General features: G+C 31.7%; 1 long non-coding RNA gene across 1 annotated transcript in view; it reads left to right on the top strand.

The window, feature by feature from the left end:
* The first annotated feature begins 2,886 nt into the window (after positions 1-2,886).
* LOC105493233 (uncharacterized) overlaps positions 2,887-21,000 on the top strand; it is a 50,240-nt gene continuing 32,126 nt past the window's right edge. Inside the window, exon 1 of the long non-coding RNA XR_011609781.1 lies at positions 2,887-3,138. This is a non-coding gene — a long non-coding RNA (uncharacterized lncRNA). The remainder of the gene's footprint in view (positions 3,139-21,000) is intronic.

Raw genomic sequence — 21,000 nt, 5'->3', positions numbered from 1 at the left:
TAATAATAAACGAGTTTGTAGTCTAAGAAGACAAAACAATCCAGAATGTAATAAGTGTTACAAAAGAGAATACATATCTATGAAATAACAGCTGGTAGAAATAATAGAATTATCAGGAAAAGAAACCCTGCATGTAAGTAGGGAGATTCCAACACTTCTCTCAGTAGATGATACAGCAAGCAGACAAAAAATAAAGTTAGATTTTACCTGAACAATCTATCAATGAACTTGGCCTAATTAACAGTTATAGAACACTGCATTCCAAATCATTAGAACCCACATTGTTTTCAAATAAAAAAGAGAACGTATTCTAAACTGTAAAATAAGTCTTAACACATCTAGAAGAATTGATATCATACAATGGTATGGTCTTTGTTCATAATGAAATACTCGATATGATTAAAATAAGGTAGGAAAAAAAATTCCCAAAATGACTGAAAATAATTGCTTTTTCGTCATCTAGGTGATCAATATCTTCCCTCTCTACTCTTATTTCCAATTTACTTTGAAGCATATTTTGTGCCTCTTGATTATGCCAGAACACTCCTTGAATTTCTAAAAATACACTTCTCAGTAGCTTCCCAGTGCTCAAAGTCCAAACTCCTCCCTGTAGCTTAAGCTGACCTCTGTCTAAAACTTTGCTGTGTTTTATAACATTTTCTTACAGCATTATGCTTCTGTCACTCTAGAATTTTTTCTTCAAATATTTTGTATTGTTCATTTCCCTAAGAAATTGAAAATCAAACAACACACTTCTAAATAATCTATGGGTTTAAGATGTAGACTTTAAGAAGTCTTAGAAGATAGTTTATGTGTACCATTCAAGTTTTATTTTGAAAAACAGAACTTCAAGTCAGTAATCTAAGTTCCTCTCAAAATAAAAAGAGAAAAAATGCAAAAATAACAATAATATATAGTTTCAAATATCTGAAAGGAGGATATTGAATATTCCCAACAAAAATAAATGATTGATGTTTCAGATGATGGATGCTATTACCCTGATCTTACCACTGTATGTTATATGTATTGAAGCATCACTATGGACTCCATGAATATGCATAATTATTATTGTCAATTAAAAATTAAATAATTAATTAAAAATGAGAAAATAAACAAAAGCCAACAGAAGAAACAATAAACAGTAAAAATTAATGAAATGTAAAAGGAATACAAATTGAGAAAAATCAGTAAAATTTATAGCTGGATTTTTGGGGAAAAGAATCAGTAAAATGAATAAATCTCCATCCATCCCAACCAAGAAAAAAGAGAGATGATTAGGAATCTAACAAAAGAAATTAATAATTATAAATCATAAATCTCAGGAAAAAACCCAAGTCATTACTACTGGCCCTATACACATTAAAATGGTTCCAAAATACTATGAACAAATCTATCTCCATAATTTCACAATCAAGACAAAATAAATTTCTTGAATAATATAAATTACCAAAACTCACTGAAGAAAAAATAGAATACCCCAAAAAATTGCGTGAATACATTGAACTCACAGTTTGAATGCTTTCAGGAAAACAAAAATAGAATAAACTGATGGCCTAAGTGGTATTATTGGCAAACTCTACCAAACATTTTAAGGAAAAATAATGTGAATTCTGCAAAATCTTTTCCAGAGAATTGAGTTGTCTTGAGTGTCAGTAAAAATGTAGGGTGAATTTCCCACTTTGTACTTCTGCACAATGGTTTTTCTATTGAAGCTCTTTGATCTTTCCACATAAATTTTAGAATCAGCTTTTCCGTGTCACTAAAAATCTTGACGGGATTTGGATTGGAGTTGCATTTAAATGTACAGATCATTTTAATAATTATAAAGGAGCTTCAATAGATAAACAATTTTGCAGAAGTACAAAATGCGAGTATTCACCCTACATGAATTCAAGACTTACTATAAAGTTCAGGATTATAGCTCCACATTGTCCATTGTCCAATGGTTAATTACACTTTGCTTTATAATACATTTTTATTGATACTCAAGATACCTCTATTTATTTTGCCAAAAAGATTTTTTATAACCACTGTGCCTTTGTGCTAATGCATAAAAATCTGCTTTTTATCATGGAAAGTCTGATTTCAATGATGTGAATTGTAACACCATAGAAAGGTAGAATTTGTTATTTGTATTAGATTAGAAGAAATAATTTGAAGATAAGCCTGTCCCCTACTACACATTTTTGGTAATTCTTTTAATACCATTTCTATCTTTTTAGAAAATGTCAAAGTTAGGAAGTTTTAGCTGAAATAGTAAAACACTGCAGGAGTGAATAAATTAACTCTAAGAAATGATTTCTAATGATGTAAGTTAAATTTTACAACACTGGGTAGTTATAATGATTAATATATTTTATGTACCTAGATTTTCATCAATAAGTATCTGTGACCAGATCATTATTCAATAGATTCAGAAAAGCACGGTAACATTTATGGATATTTATGTCACTGTTCTTGAAATAAAGAAATACCTTTCAATAATAGCTTTATCACAAACTATAACAAACTATTTAGTAAAGTTGGTCATTACTAAAGTATATGCTGACTGAGTCATCTTAGCTCAAAATGAGTTATTTAATAGATAACCTGTAACTTTATTTTGGTTTTAATTCCTCTGATTCTATAACTTATGTATATGTAGATGATACTACATCATATAGACATACGCTCTTAGGGAATTTACAATCCAAGACATGCAGCCATTAGTGTTATACAAAAATTCCTCTTCCTTTTTCGTCATCTAGGTGATCAATATCTTCCCTCTCTACTCTTATTTCCAATTTTCTTTGAAGCATATTTTATGCCTCTTGATTACGCCAGAACACTCCTTGAATTTCTAAATATACACTTCTCAGTAGCTTCCCGGTGCTCAAAGTCCAAACTCCTCCCTGTAGCTTAAGCTGACCTCTGTCTAAAACTTTGCTGTGTTTTATAACATTTTCTTACAGTATTCTGCTTCTGTCACTCTAGAATTTTCTCTTCAAATATCTTATGTTATTCATTTTCAGTTTGCACTTGCTGATCCATTTCTTTTCCTTCTGTGTCTATCTACTAAGCAGTGTGACCTGTAAGGAGAACAATAGGTGAGTTCAAAAGGATACAAGAGCAGAAGATCTGAAGGCAATGAGAGATAAGGTAGGCAATTTCTTATTTTACACATCTCTGCTTTGACATAGAGCTTCTGGTTGGTTATTGGGTCTTTCCAAGTTGTAGCTCTTTCCATGTGGCTCCCCTACTTCAAGATTTAAGATTCCAGGTCTTACTGGGCTCCAGGAACTGTATTTCTTTTGCTTATTCTTCTTGCCTAAGGGAAGTAACAAGTTTTCCACTCTTGCTTGCCTTTGTGTGAGTAAGTATACTACCACTCCTCTGTAAGTACTCTCTTCATTGAATCCATCTTAGTGGAATTTTCTTTTCTGCCAGGACCTTCACTGGTATGATGTCAAATTTTTCTATGCCTCAAGAAATCAGTTTTGTTCCTCCCCTTAGATAATTTATCTCTGGATCCTCAATTAATTGAAGTTTTTTTCTCTATTTAAGTCATTACCTCAAAATCATCTTCTCAAAAAAACCTCTTTTATGTCTATTACAAAATACCTCCCATTATTAATTTCTATAGAGTCATACTTGTTACTTTCTTCTTAACCCTTATTTTTATCTGAAATTATCTATTTTCTTGTTTATTTGTTATGTCTTCTCTTCAACTACTCTTACTAGAATATAATTTTAATGACAACAGAATCTTATCTCTTGTTTTCACTTCTGGCTCTGGATCTTTGGAACTTAAAACAGTGACTGATGCAGTCCTCAGCGATTAGAATGGATGACAAATGAGTATATGAACAAATATTTTGCTAAATCATTATACCCTTTGTAGCAATCTGCTTCAGCATCTGAGTTTTAAATTATTCATATGTTATTTACATTTCTTGGATAATTCTTCATTGGGGCAATTGTTTATTCTGTTTGTTTACATGTGACATTCAAAAGAATTTAAACATTTATAGACTTTTATTAAAAATCAAAACACACTTAATATAGAAGAAATTTGGACAAATCAGCTCTATAATAATCTGGGTGCCCTTATTAGGTTGTATGAATTTTCTCTAATAAAAGAGTTCTTGGGTTTTCAAATAGCTTTCATTCTATGCAAACATTTCCTAGTTCAATATAAATGGCATTTATGATAAACTGTGGGATCTTTGTTGTTGGCTAGACAAATGTTATAAATAATAGCTTTGATTGCCTATTTAAAGCCTTTCTTATTTTTAAAAGTTTTTATATTTAAATTATTTTAAATTCACAAAAGAGTTTCAAAGGCAGTACAGACAGTTCCTGCATACCATTTTTACAGCTTCCTCTGATATCGACATCTTACATAACCATGCTACATTTATTAAAACTACGAATTTAACATTGGTGCATTATGACTAACTAAGCAATCAGACTTTATGCAGCTATCACTAATGAATTTTTACACTTGTGTCTTTTTCCTGTTCAGGATCAAATGCAGGATACCACATTGTTTTTTATCATCATGTATCCCAGTCTCCTCTAATCTGTGATGGTTTCTTAGTCATTCCTTGTCCTTCATGACCTTAACATTTTTGAAGAGTGTTGGTCAGATAAACATTTTGTAAATCACCTCTCAATTCTGGTTTGTGTGATGGTTTCTTGTAAATGGGCTGGGGCTATACATTTAGAGGGAGAATACCATAGAGATGAAGTGCCCTTTCATCACATCACATCAACTGATATATGCTATTAACATGACTTATTATTGGTGATGTTAACCTTAATCACTTTGTTAGTGAGGTATTTGCCACATTTCTTCGTTGTGATTAGTGTAAATCATACTTTTAATCATAGTAGGTGCTTACTTCCTGATTAATAACACGAACTGTGTAACAAGTAAAAGCAACTTTCATTCTTGAACCAATAATGTTAATATTGTTAATATTGTATGTTTTAGTATAACCATCAGTTATTTAGAATTACACTGTAATCCCTGATACATGTCTCCTGAGTACTTAAAGGAATTCTTAAAAGCCCTGTTGCCTTTATTCTCTTATTACAGTGGGGAAAGTGATGAAAAGAGAGACGTGAGAACAACTCAGTACTCTATTTAGTTTCTAATAAAGTACAAGTGAATAAAACCATTACAGTAATTTTAGAATATATTTATCAGTATTTTTAGCATTAATGGATTTGTTTCTTTTCTGTTACTTTTAAAAATTAAAACCAGGAAAAGAATTCTTTGGTGGTTTTAACCTCATTTAATCTCCCTCTTAAAATACTTTGTGTATTGAGCTGCCATTGTCTTGGCAAAGGACAATATAGCACTCTTTGTCTCAGACATTTAGCAATGTCATTATTCTACTTCAATTTTTCCAAAAATATTCATCTATATATGGATATATAACCAGATTAAGCACACAGATTAGACATAAAAATTATATGTGATCAATATTTCCTAAAAATTTGCAGCATAGCTGGGAAAACAATGGTTATTCAAGAAAACAGTCAGTGAAGGCATAATAAAAAACATGTAAATTGAGCTACGTCTTTTATATAAGTGGAGAAAATAATATTTTAGGAAGTATGATTAAAGCAATGGGGTGGTGGGGTCAAAGTGGGAGTAAGCATTGGAAAGCTAAATTAAATCATTGAAATCTAATATATACAGTAACAGGACACAAAATAAGATACTTTTCTGAGTCATTAATCAATCAGTATTACATCAAGTAAAAATTAGTTTAGTAATTTTCCTATTTCCAAAGAATTATCATTTTTGGCAGTAGCTAGTTAACATAATTAATAAGGCTTCTTAACAGGTGCTAATGGCTAATCTGTAATTTGTTTGTATTTTTAGACAGTGATCTAAATAAATAGACATGATGAATAAAATTGGATATTGGGGAAATACTCTGGATTTTGTTACATTCTTCAATACGGATCTTAAGAAACAACTATTTTGACTAGTAAATTGACAGGCCTTCATTCATTAAATGTAAATCAATGACCACTAACTATTAGACACCCCAAACACCTAAAAATATGGCCCTGCTTGTGTATATATTAAATTTAATCTCACTTCATATTTATAAGGTTTAATCTAATATGGGTCTATTTCGTATGAGATTTCTTCTTTCAGTATGATTCTTTTTTACATGGCACCCAATGCAATACTTTTTTGCCTGATACATTATATAGTTTAAAAGCTTAAAAATTAGTATTTTTTATTTTTTGTATTTTTATTGATCTATCATAGCTGTACATATTTTTGTGATATGTGAGATATTTTGATACATGTGTACGATATGAAATTATCAAGTCCAGATGGATGAATATTTATCCATGACCTCAAACATTTTTCTTTGTATTCAAATACTGCAATTTTCTCTTCCAGCTCTTTTAGATACACAATAAACTATTGTTAACTATAATTTCCCCACTGTACTATCAAATAGCATAACTTATTCCTTCTAACTGTATTTTTGTAACCATAAGCCAAGTTCTCTTTATTTTCACTCCTTTCCCCTTAGATAAACCTTCATATTATCTAAAGCAGAAAAGATAACATTGGGTACAATAAGAAACTGAGGCTTATGGGGTTTAAATGTGTTGGCAAAGTTCAAAACCTGTAAGTGGCAGACATGGACATCAAAACAAGGTCAAATGATTTGAAGTGTAGTGGTGCTATATCTTCATATTTCAACCAGTACAAGTAAAATTCAAAGTTGTCCAAGAAATCAGACATGTCATATCTAGTTCTTTATTTAAATCTCATTTAAAAGTAACAGGAAATCAGAAAAAAAATTGTTTATCTTGGAGATAGAGTAATATTGGGTGGACTGGGATAATTGTCTGATCCCAGTGTAGGAATCTATTAACATGTTTTATCAGTAGTACTTGGCATTGATCTCTGGTCATGTGCCAGGCCTGATGAGAAAGGAAAAAGCCTATACAGCAAAAGTGTTGCAAGAATTAGTGAGTGGGTACCAACATGAGCCAGTAGAGCACTCCTGGAATTTGATTTTGAAGGTTGCTACATTAAGGAAGCTGGACATATTGCTGGATTTTTTTAAAAAAAAACGTTTTCAGGGTTTTTTTTTTGTTGTTGTTCCTAACAGGACATGGGTTTTACCAACGTAACAAGAACCCTAGGTTTGGTGGGGATGCGGCTAGAAAAACTTGCTTTTGGGATGGCATCTATAATTTTGGCAAATGTGATGGCCAGCGCTCAGCAAAATGGAAAGACCTTAACTGTCTTCTCAGATAGGAGAGGAAAAAATAGAGACTAAGGAAAATGGACATGCTGGAATGGATACATTACGTAAAGGCCAGAAGGTCCACCAAAGGACAATGTTCCTTGGGAGGACATAAATAACCCTCCATTTACTGATACAATCAAGAATGTGATGATGTGAAAAGTGCCAACATCACTGGGAATGTGAAAAGTGCCAACGTCACTCTCTTCTGTCAGCCATGATTGACAATAGGAAAGGCAATCACAGATCCATGTTTGCTCAAACTCAAGGGAAAGGTAGAGCCCCAAAGTAATAGAGGGCAAGTGACTTCACTTAGCCAGAAAACATGAACTGCAATTATCTTCATGACCGGAAAAATCAGAGGGGCCGCCAAGGAGATTTGATCCTCAGAGAGTTATGGGAGATGATTAATAAAGCATGCTGTCTCTAGGAGCAAGTATGATGGGTTACTACTTAGCATCTAAGATCAAATGGAAAGAAATAATAAAGAATCTGCCCACTGAGTATGGCCACTCTATTTAAAAGTCTTAATCCAGACTATCATTGATGGGTATTTGGGTTGGTTCCAAGTCTTTGCTATTGTGAATAGTGCCACAATAAACATACTTGTGCATGTGTCTTTATAGCAGCATGATTCATAATCTTTTGGGTATATACCCAGTAATGGGATGGCTGGGTGAAATGGTATTTCTAGTTCTAGATCCTTGAGGAATCGCCACGCTGTCTGTCCTGGGGTGGGGGGAGAGGGGAGGGATAGCATTAGGAGATATACCTAATGTAAATGATGAGTTAATGGGTGCAGCACACCATCATGGTTCATGTATGCATATGTAACAAACCTGCACGTTGTGCACATGTACCCTAGAACTTAAAGTATAATAAAAAAAAAGAAAGGAAAAAAAGTCTTTCTCCTTTTCTCAGTTCCTAAACATTAGTCAATATTTAGAACTAGAACCAGTTGTCTGAAGAGGTGGCCATGATCCTAAGAGAAAAAACACAGCACCACTATGACAAGTATTTACCACAATGATTTCCACATGCGTTCCCCAGTGGGACCTGTGGTCATTTGCTGTGGTGACTGAATGTTAGAGAAAGGAGAATAATATATTTCCAAGATGATTGAACACTGTGTTTGAGTTGATATTCATATCTGGAAACCCAAATCACCATCATGGCCTCATTGTTAAAGTGGGTGTGTATGGGACCAGCTAATGAAAAATGTCCAGGCTAAACTCTATTTTACAGGGTGCCCACTAAGTCTGTGAACGCTCCCAGGGATCATTTCTTCAGTACCTTAGTGCATAATTGGAATCGATGTGCTTGGCCGTTGGAGAAAACACCACAGTAGTTCCCAGGCATGTGTGGAAATCTCTGAAACTGTTATCAGCCCTGCCCCTAACTAGAAAGTATATAAAAAACAATATTATATATTAGGATTGTAGGATGATAAATATTGGTGTCACCATTAGGGACCTAAAGAATGTAGGGTCAGTTGTCTCTGTCTTATCTACATTTAACTAACCAATCTGGCCTCTGAAGGAACTGAGAGAATTCTTCAGATTGTAGACTACACAGTCTTCATCAAGCAGTATCCTTGTTAGCAGTTGCTGTGATATTACTGCTAGAGCAGATTAATACGGACTCAAGTACAGGGTACATGCTGTTGATTTACATAGTGTGTTCTCTTCCATTCCAATTAAGAAACTGCTCCCATTCTAACGGGACAAATAAAAATATTCATTTAGACTTTTGCCTTAGAGTTATAATAATTCTCCTACTTTTGTCATAATATAGACTAAAGAGATCTGGACAGACTGGTGATCTCACTAAACATCAAACTAACCCATTGCATCAAGGATATATTGATTAGACAGCAACAGGTAGTACACTGAAGCCCTGGGTAAGACACAGGAGCTCCAGGGGGTACAAGATAACGTCTCTAACATTCAGGGAACTGCCACTTCAGTAATATTTTTAGGAGTGAAAGGGCAACGACCATGTGTAAGTTAATTTACCTCCAATTAAGTTATGAATGTTCTAGATCTTCCATCTCTTCATACAAAGAATAAAACAACTACCTGAAAGGCATCCTTGGGCTCTAAATGCAATATATTCTCTACCTAGGAATCATGTTCAGGCCATATATCAGATGACATAGAAAGTTACCAACTTTTGCTGAGTATAGAGTTCTAGAATGGCCTACCTTTCTTTCTGGAAAGATACCATCCATTGTTTTCTCACTTGCATTTTTTTCCAGCAAGAAATCTGCTATCATCATTATCTTTCTCCGTGTGAAATATTTTTTCCCCCCGGCTACTATTAAAATTTTCTCTTTATCAGTCGTTTTAAGAACTTTAATTATTATGTGTCTTAAGCTAGTTTCCTTCATGTGTCCTGAGCTTAGGTTTCATTGAGTTCTCCAAATTTTGAAAATGTTTGGGCATTATTCATTTAAGTATATATTTATTGCGTTTTTTTCTCTTTTGGGGGGACTCTAATTTCACCTATATTAGCCTGCTTGAATTGGCCCCCAGATGCCATGGTGTCATGGTGTTTTGTGTATTTGTGTGTGTGTGTGTGTGTGTGTGTTTGATTGTTTTTGTCAGTCATTTTACCCTACATATTTTATTTTGAATATTTTCTTTCGGAATGTCTTCAAATTCACCGAAGTTACCTTTTGCAATTTGTAATGTGCTTTTAATCCCATCTATTGTATTTTTCACCTTAGACATTGTAGTGTTTACATCTACACGTTTGAAATAGGCTATACTTATATAGACCATGACTTTACTAATTTTTTAAGATATGGGATATAGTAATAATTTCTGTTTTAAGTTATTTCTCTCCTAACTTTAATCGCTGTCAATCTTAATACCTTTCTATTTATTTTTTTCTCTTCTTTCCAGATTGTATTTTCCTGCTCCCTTGCAAACCTGATAATATTTTATTGAACTACTGTGAATTTTAACATATGTGTTTCTGGAGAAATTTGTAGTCATAAATAATCTTTAACTTAGTTCTGAAATACAATTAACTTAATTGGAAATCACCTTTATTCTTGAATGATACCTTCTCTAGGTATGTAGTTCTGGGGAGATTGTTTTTTTTAACACTTACAAATGTTATTCTACTCTCAGAGTCTACCTTATCACTCTCCATGACTTCTAGTGATAAGTCAGCCTTAATTGAATTTTGCTTTCTTGTACGTAATTTCGGTAATCTCATGGCGCATTAAAGATTTGATGTTTACACTTGGTTTTCAAAAGCTTAACAATGATATACCTAAGTGTGGGCTTCTTTGTGTTTATTTTACATTTCATTTAGCATAGCACATCTGTAAATTTGTGTTTTTATAAAATTCACGGGTTTTTGGCCATTATTTTTTCATACATATATTTTCTCCCCTATTTTTCCATCTATTCTCTCTTTGGAATACCAAATGCATACAGCTAACAATTTGATATCTAACAGTTCCAAAAGAATTTCTTCGTTTTGCTTCAAGCCTTTGTTTCATTGTTTTTTACCTTAGCTACTTAACATTGTTCTATCTTCAACTTTACTTTTGCTCTGTCATTTTTTTGGAGTATCAAGTCCATTTAGTATTTTTAAATTTTTTATTTTGTCAGTTGTATTTTCAGTTCTAAAATTTCCCTTGGTTCTTTTATACTCTTTCTTTACTAAGGATTTATATCTCTACTGAGAATTTCTATTTATTCATTCAATCTCAATACTGAGATTATAATCATTAAAAACATGTTTTGTTTTATTCCATTAAGTGTGTGTGTGTGTGTGTGTGTGTGTGTGTGTGTGTATTAAGTGCTTTAGTTTTTTTGTCTGTTATATACAATATGTGGTTCATCACAGGAACAGATTTGATTTATTTTTTCCCCATAAGATTGTGTTTTATTCTCTTTGTTCTTCAGATGTATAATTTTGGTTTGTAGAAATGCAAAATCAAATTTTGTTTATCTATTGAGAGTTATAATTTTTGTTATTTTATCTTAGGATATTTCTCACTCAAAATATCCAATCATATTAATTGTACTGGATCTTAATTCTATAGTTAGTGCTACTAAGTTGCTAAATATCTTTTTTCATGTTGGACAATTAACATCACATTCACTCCTTTAAGTAAATTCGAAAGTTTCCCTTCTTTTTGTATGTTCTGAATACTTTAAGCAGTATTGACACTACTTGATCTTTTAAGGGGTTGGTAGAATGTCTCTGAAAAAAACATCTAGCCCTTGTGATATTTTTGTTGGGGATCTCTTTATTTTATTGCTTCAAATTAATCAGTCTGATTTTACTATGATCATCTTTCTCTAATTTTATTTTTCTGATAAGTGTTTCATCTAGTAGTTCACATTTATTTGCATAGTTTTATTCAAATAATATTTAAATTTTCTTTTTCAAGGGTTATTTGTTCCGTGCATTTTACTAATTTTCATCAAGTAGATCTTTCATAGATTGTGAGAAGTGTATTAATGTCTGCTACTTTTAATGTGCTACTGTTTCATTTCTTGTAGTTTTTGCTTCCTGATAATTGTTGAGTTATTGGGAACAAAAATTTATCTGCAGTGTGAATGACAGCCCTTAGCATTTAAGAAGCAGCATTGTTATTCTATTCTGAAATCTTTAGTCTTAATTTCTATCTCGTCCATTATTTTTCCATTAAAAAAGAATGTTCTTATTTGTTTGTTTCTGCATTTCTGTAGTATATACTTGAACATTCTTCTTTTTAACCTCTATATATCTTTTTGCTTTTTAGGTTTTGATATTATAAATAACATAGTGTTGAAATTTACTGGCTAACCTAAATAATTTTGTTTGAGTGAGATAATCCTATCTGAATTCATCAACGTGATCAGTATATGTGCCCATACATTTGTAACAATTTTGAAGTCATCTTTATATATAGCATATAGCTATATGCTATTAATATACATGGTATGAATTTAGAAATAACATTTTCTATTCACTTTCTATCCATGAAAGATCTAGTTGATGAAAATTAGTAAATTGCATAAAAGAAAAAACCCTCAAAAGAGAAAATTTTAATATTATTTGAACAAAACTATGCAAATAAATTTCAACTACTAGATGAAATGCTTATTAGAAAAATAAAACCAGAGAAAGTTAGTAATAGTAAAAACAGACCAATTAAAATTTAAGAAATAAAATAAAGAACTCTCAAACAAAAATGAACAGAAAATGAGTAGAAATAGAATAGAAAGTGAAAAGAAAATGCTATTTTTGTATAGTATCAATTTTGAAATCATCTTTATAGATAGCATATCTGCTATATGTAGAAAATGAATAGAAAATGCTATTTTTAAATTCATACCATGTATATCAATATTTATAAATTTTAAGGAAATGGGAAAAATGTATATTATATCCACCTGAAAATTATAAAATATTTTTGAAGAAAACTAATGAAGATCTAAATTGATGCTCTTGTAGTGAAAAGTGTAAAGAAAAGTCATTTCTTCCCATATTTATCAATAGATTATCAATTTAATGCAAATCCAGTCAATATAGCATTAGATTTTTTTAGAAATTAATACAAGTTTCTAAAATTTTCCAGAAAGTAGACAGCATCAAAAATAACTATGGCCGTCTTGAAGAAAAGAAAGAGGAATTATACTATCAGACATCAAGACATTTTATAGTAATGTCTTAATCATTCTGATTTTTATTTTTGTTTTTTGTTTGTTTGTTTCCTCCTTTCCACCTTCTGTTTTTCATGTAGTAGTATCCATCATGTTAATTGCCCCATCTTCTTTCTAGGGTAGTCTTCTTTTCTCAATTTTTTTCAACTTGATCACCATAGCAGGCTTTGCTCTGGAGACACATAGCAGGCTTTGCCTTCTGTTCAATAACCTGCACCCACCTTTGCAGCCAGTTTCTGCCCTTTACTCACCTTGGGAAACTCTGCCTTAACTCACCTTGGGAAATTTCTACTTGGTCCCAGAGAGTAGTAGAATAGCTACTTTCTAATTTATCTTCCTTTTCAACCAAACTTATTGAAAACATGTATCTCTTTTCTTTGAAGAATTTAAAACATGTCAGTGAGGCTATTCCAAAAAGTCTGTTTAAGAGGTACCATTGTGTTTAGTTCTCTTAGTAATTTTCAAACCCTTAAAACTTGTGTTCTGACTACAGTAGCTGGGTACACTTTCTACTATCCTGAGATGAGTTCTCAGGAATTGGAAGAGCTTTTATCTCTAATTTTGTAATATTTTTTGTTGTTTTGTTTTTCTCTTTATTTTTTATCCTAATATTGGTATACTTTGTCTGATTAAGATTACTAAAATCCTTCATTTCCTACAAAGGAATTTTGGATCTTTAAATAAGTGGGGTTTTTATTTTTAATGTTGGGCTTTTCTGAGATTTGTACTTTTATCACACATACCTCTTAAATGCAGACTTTCAATGCATGTTTATCGAATGGATATTGTTTTCCCTTGTGCTTTCTTTGATCCAGTTATATTTTGTCTTTGTGGATGCACACATATGGTTTCAAATGAAAGGTTAGAATCCAATATGTTTTCTCTTTTATTTCAAGAAAACTAAGAATACATTTTAGTGCCATGTTGTAGCTATCAATTTATCGCAAGTGTTTAGAAACATTTACTCCTTCTGTTTGCGATAAATGTATTCCATTTTAACCCCTCAATTTACTTTTTCTCACAATGTGTTTTAATGTGTGAATTACTCAAAGTCTCCTTAGAAATGGATAATTTGTAAACAACATACAGCCACACACATACCCACACACAGACAAGAAGTCACTCAGGCTAGAAGATAATAGAAACATTCATTGAAGTTAATGTATATTTACCTTTAATTAGAAAAAGCAGAAGTTGTATCCCTTTCATACATAAAACTGCAGCATTTGCTGAAGATTATATTTGATATGTATTCCTAAATACATAGAAGATATGACCAAGTTAATCATTGGATAATATGGAAATTAATTTTAGTGTACTAATAGGGATAGTGACATGGAAATCAAATCAAATAAAAAATAAGACAAATATGGATAAATTTATAAGAGAAAAGGGATGACAAGAAGCTTTAAACTATACAAATTTTTACAAGAAAAAATTAATAACTTTTAAAGCTACAATTTTTTCACTGCAATTTGTAATTTTTTTAAAATCTCTGTGAGGGATAGTACCAATGTAGATACATGATGAATCTGAAAATGCTTGTTTAAAGCAAAAGATTGGACAGAAACATTTTATGGACACAAACATGAAAACCATCAAAGAAAACTCTAGTGGAAAAACACAAGAGATCAGTTTCCCATGGCTCTGTGAGGCCCAAAGGGTTTTCTACATGTTTGATGACCTATAAAAATCAACGATATAATTAATTTTTAAAACGCTAAAAGAGGCCGGGGGCGGTGGGTCACACCTGTGATCCTAGCACTTTAGGAGGCCAAGGAGGATGGATCATGAGGTTAGGTGTTTGAGACCAGCCTGGCCAACATAGTGAAACCTCGTCTCTACTAAAAATACAAAAAAATGAGCAGGGCAAGGTGGTGGGCGCCTGTAATCCAAGCTACTTGGGAGGCTGAGGCAGGAGGATCGCTTGAACCTAGAAGGTGGAGGTTGCCGTGAGCCCATATTGTGCCACTGCACTCCAGCCCAGAAGACGGTGTGAGACTCTGTCTCAACAACAACAACAACAACAAAGCTAACAGAAGAAACATTGAATTTTGTAATATCCACCCTAATATGACCTACTTAGATCAATATGTCAGTGGGCATTATCAAGTACACCAAAAGCCTCCATGATTTCAGTTTTCAGGTGCATCTGTTGGAATATGTGTGCACACGTGTCAGTGAGGAAGTAGAGGGGGAGAAGGAAGCCATAATTAATGTTATTTGAAACAAAGATGAACATAATATGGTTATTCAGGGACACAGATACCTAGTTGCTCTCCTCTTTATTAATTGCCTGCCAAGCAGTAAGAGTTTAATACTCTCCATGGGCCTACAAGTGACTGACTTTTTGTATTTCCTCTACTGCTTCATTTTCTCTTCTGAGAGAATAATGCATTGATGAGTACTGTTTTTAGTCCCCAGGAGAGTCACATGATAAAAATCCTGTGCTCACTTCATGGATCAATATGTCAGGCACCAGAAATTTATCAACTAATTTACTAATTGTTGTTAGTCTCTCTGAAGCAAAAACATGCCAGCTTTATTCGAATAGTCCTTCAGGAGACATCACTAAATGTGTCAATCTGCTGTCAATATTAAATTCACTTTAAACGTAGCTTTTCTAATCTTTGAAATATACATGCAGATTAGAAAGGAAGACACCTTAGACCATTCACAGTTGCAAATTGGAATTAAAAGTGGAAATATGTGTAATTATATTATTTGTATGGTACAGCAACAATATGACTTCAGAAGATTAAATCTTGGAATGAAATATGATAAACAGTATTATTTTTGTGAACCACAGGATAACATATGGGATTTAGGCCAATAGCATCACACTAAATCAGCCTTAGAATTTCACAAGCCACTGAATGTCACAGATGAGGACTGTTATTCATTCCAGCTGCTTGACATAATGAAAGACAATAATAAAAGTTCAGAAGTAAAATTAAAATGAAGATAGCTAAGCCTTCCTCTACTCTACTGGCTATAGTTATTAGCGGTATGGTGGTTGCAGAAGTAAAAGTTTCATGTTCATTGTAAGGATATGACTTGATGACAGCTGGTTAATTCTAACAAGACTTTCACAGGAATCTACTTTGCTAATTTAGATGAGTAAACACAATGCTCATATAATCCTCCTTGCAAAGAGAATCCTAAAAAGAATACATGTCAGGTGTCAATTTATTCTAAGTTTAAACCAAGTAAATGAAAGGACTAACAATTGTTTGCTAGCTCCTTAAAACAGGCTATTGTTTTTAATTTTTCTTAAGTTTTTGTACTGCACAACTTTTGATATGCATAATACATAATACTTGTATATAAACTGAAAGTTTTCAGTGTGTCAGGGGCACCTGGTAGCTGATGAAATATGGCTAGGTTGTATTAGTACATATATCTATCAGAAACAAATCATTGTTGTGAGTATTAGCACTGCTTTCTCCACGTGGGGTGAAGGGCACTAAAGCAAGGAAGGGGATTCTAACTTTACATAAAATTTAGTTTCTATACTTTGAATGCATGCTAATAGTAAAACATAGTAACAATGCAGAAATTTACAGAGTGAAAAAATGAAACTTCATTTTCCTGTCTTCTCACATGTATATAAAACCAAGCTTTACTTCTCTCCTTAAGGAACCCATATACACATAGAAAAACATACTATATAATTACATATATACACAAACACATATACAAATGTATGTCTTTGGTTTTGTACATAGTTGGTTTTCCCACATAAATTGAAAGCCATTTTATTACTGAATTAATAGACACAAACATAATTCTGTATGGATATAAATGATGTATTATATATATGTTTTTGACTTGTTATTTCTTTTTTTTTAAATTTATTTATTATTATTGTACTTTAAGTTGTAGGGTACATGTGCATAACGTGCAGGTTTGTTACATATGTATACTTGTGCCATGTTGGTGTGCTGCACCCATCAACTCATCATTTACATCAGGTATAACTCCCAATGCAATCCCTCCCCGCTCCCCCCTCCCCATGATAGGCCCCTGTGTGTGATGTTCCCCTTCCTGAGTCCAAGTGATCTCATTGTTCAGTTCCCACCTATGAGTGAGAACATGCGGTGTTTGGTTTTCTGTTCTTGTGATAGTTTGCTAAGAATGATGGTTTCCAGCTGCATCCATGTCCCTACAAAGGGCGCAAACTCATCCTTTTTGATGGCTGCATAGTATTCCATGGTGTATATGTGCCACATTTTCTTAATCCAATCTGTCACTGATGGACATTTGGGTTGATTCCAAGTCTTTGCTATTGTGAATAGTGCTGCAATAAACATACGTGTGCATGCTGCTATAAAGACACATGCACACGTATGTTTATTGACTTGTTATTTCTATTCAATAATATAAGCACACAAAGATTTATAGTATTTCTGAAATTTCTAAATAGCATTTTTATGGTGGATATAAGATCATTTATTTGACTATTTACTAAATAACCTTCTTTTTAAAATTTTTCACTTTCATAAGCAAGGCTGAAAAAATAAACATTTAAATAAATATAGGTATAGATAGAATAACGATACATACAGATAGATATAGACATATAATGAATGTATACATAAGTGGATATACACAAGTCACACAGACGCACATCCCTGATCAAAATGCATATTCCTCCACTGGTTTGAAATTCTGTCTTAATAACAAAGAAAACTCCCCGTGATATCTAAGCCTTTTCCTCCCCTCATTTTCTCTTCTAGTCCATTTTTTTCTATGCATATAGACGCACTGTAGTTTGATAACATGTCTTAATATAAAAATGGGAAATACCCTTATTGTTATTCCTTTTTTAAAAAAAATTGTAGTGTTATTCTTGCATTTTTAGTTCTCAAGATTAACTCTGAAGTTTTGCTTAGGGTTGCATTTTTAGGTTACTTAAAAGAATTAACCCTTTATCATAATAGTGTTTCTTGTTGAGGTATCTTATGTCCTTCAATATTTTAAATAGTTTAAATACTTGCATATGCCTTTTCAAATTTATGTTATGTATTTATAGATTTTGTAAGTTTATGGAAACATTATTTTTCCTATTATAATTTTTTATTTTGAGTTTTCGTAGTGAAGAAGGTGACGTTTTATTTTTATCAAACTTTAACCAATTCTCCAAGTTTCTTGTTTGCATAATAATATTTTCCTATTAATACAACCATGTGATTTACATAAAGAAAATTTTACTTTCTTTTCTAAATTTATACTTCTTGCGTGTGTATGTGTGTCTTATTTCACTAGTTATGGTCTTCGGTACAAAGCCAATTAGTAATGGTGGTGCTTGCTGTGCTCTTCAAATTAATGAAAACAGTTTTAATGTTTGACAATTAAGTATAATGCTCTTATTTTATAAGATATTCCTTAGCAAAATAGAGACTTTTTTTTACTGTAGTTTACTAAGAAGTTTTTTTTAAGGTTTTGAATACATTCTTTGTACCTATTGAGAAAGGTACACAGATCATTGATTATGTTTAGTAAATTGTTAATGTAGTGAGTCATATTTCACTATTGGATGCCATTGCGTTTGTGAATTATATCACTGTTGGTAAATGATAATTGTTCTTTTATTATACTATTCCTTTTGAATTCCAATGTTAATATTGGATGTTTTAATTTATGTTCCTAAAGTTTCTTAGTCTATTATTTCTCTGTCTTATCTTGGTCGTATAGGATTGTAAAAGTTTCAGCCTACATAATGATGTAAATAACAGAGAAAATTTCTGTTTCTTAAGAATTAGTTTTTCTTATACAGATAGTTACATGATTAAAGGATTTGTATAGGAATAAGTTATCTTTCCAATTTTTAGAATGGCATTAATCTAGTACAGCTTTCCAAGTGTCCTTGTGTTAACACTTTGGATTTTTCTGTATTATTATTCGATTCATCTGGATATTCGTATTAAATATTAAGCAGCTACCAAGCTGTAGACAAGGTTTGAACCCAAGGACCTGACATCAGAGATTGTAGCATAAAGTACAATCGTTTTCAAGTGTTAATTAAAATAAGTAAAAATGTAAGTGTCAGATAATACACTGATGACATGTTTCATTATTATTAAATGTATCACATTTTGGGTCAGAATGTGTTTATTATATGTTTTCTGTCATTAGGGCTTTCACTACTCAATTACATTTTTATTTTTGTATTAATTAATTTATGTATTTCAGGATTTGGGGAGAAGTTAAAGAGCATATATCTAGATTTTAAATAAAATAATATTTACAATCAGAAAGTTTGTTTCTCTTAATAGACACATACACATTTAATGTGCTATTTTGTATGTTTAGTCATATTTTGCCATCTGTTTTATATTTTTCATTTGATCAGGCTGCATTTTTATTTCTGTTTCTCCCCCTCCCTTTCATTATTTGACTTTTTCCATTTTTTGTTTGTTTCTCTAGGGATAGATCTTACACATTCTAACTCCTTAATTCTAGAGAGTACCAAAAAGAGCATATTTCAATAAATATTGAAAATTAAATTATTATAATTAGCTTCTATTTCTATTATATAAGATAATATGAGATATTCCATAATATGAGATATTAGGTATTAGATATTCTTTTCCTTGTCCTCATTACTGACCTTGTGAGCTTTTGCAGGTATAAATATATAAACCACAAATTCATCAGTTATTTTAACCCAGCTAAAAGTTTTTAACGGTTAGTTATATTCTTTATCTTTTGCATTCATAGGTCTATGCCTTATTTTGCTGGAACATTCATTCAAGTAAATTCTGTTACTAAAGGTTCATCTTAAGAAATATCTCTGTCATTAAATTTTCAGAAAATTTTTCCTATTTTCTATTTTCCATTCTTATAAAAATAAGTCTATAACACATTTACTTTCATATATATCCTATTTTTCTTTAGTTGTCTCTTTCACTTAGAAAGATATCCTTAGCCTCAATTTTTGAAAATCTTAACAAGTGTATTTGAATGTGGGTCTGTTTCATTAATTTAGCATTGCATTGTTCAGACTTTTCACTGTGGATACTGCATTTTCAGCCCGGGAAAGTGTTTCTTGTTTTGTTCCTGAGATGCTTTAATATCTCTTCTTCTTGGCCTCAATTGTCTGTCCATTAAAAATGTCCATAATAAATATGCTGTGCCTTTTGAAGCTATTATCTTCTTTTTCAAAACTCTTTTAATTACTCATATTATCTATTGAGTTTTTTCTTTTTTCTTAAAATATCAGTATCCATGCTTTTAATTTTCAAGAATTCTGCTTCATTTTGGAAAATTTTTAATTCTACCTTATTTTTATTTTAGAAAAATGGCATTATTTTGCACAGAATGCAATTGAAATAAAATAAAATCATTGATCATGCCTAAAGGGACAAATCTTAGATGAATAGGTTATGTTTTCACTTGAAAGGGGAAATAATCCGAGAGCATAAAGAAAGATCTAGAATTCTGTCACTAAAGATTTTGCTTGAAAGTTGCCATTTAGTGATCATTTTTTTAAATTTAAATTACAAGTTTGAAATTCAAAGTAAAAATGTCACCAGTAATTCAAATTTAGAAAGGTCTCCCTCTAGTTGTTGATATAGCTTGTTATAGATCTTTATCAAGAGAAGACAACTTGAGATACATATTTCTTTAGAAGTATTCCTTAAAGAAGTTCATTGGAAGGCATAAAAGTAAAAATTAAAATCTCTTAATCTTACCCTTATAAAATTATTACCAAGCTATTCTCAGTAGCCAATCCCCTACTTTTATTTTTCCAAATGTCAATAAATTAACCTGAAAGAAGTAGATTACATAAGTTATTATTTTATACATGGCTATTTTTGGTCTTGTTAATCAAGGAGAATCTATATCAAAGGTTGTAAATTTGTTGCCCAAGATCCACAAAGAGCACAGAGCACATATAGGTGTTTTGACATGATGGTACTAATTTTTTATATTAATTTGGTTTCCTACTTTTAAAAAGTGAGAACAACTTTATCTTTAAAAACCTCGACTTGGTGCTTCTCAAGATTTTTGAAGATTCAGAAATATCTAGCCCTAATTTCTAATTTATG

Source organism: Macaca nemestrina, chromosome 11 (assembly GCF_043159975.1).
Source record: "Macaca nemestrina isolate mMacNem1 chromosome 11, mMacNem.hap1, whole genome shotgun sequence".
NCBI classification, from domain to species: domain Eukaryota; kingdom Metazoa; phylum Chordata; class Mammalia; order Primates; family Cercopithecidae; genus Macaca; species Macaca nemestrina.
Note: the sequence above shows the minus strand (reverse complement) of the source record. Positions and strands in the feature narration are given on the sequence as shown.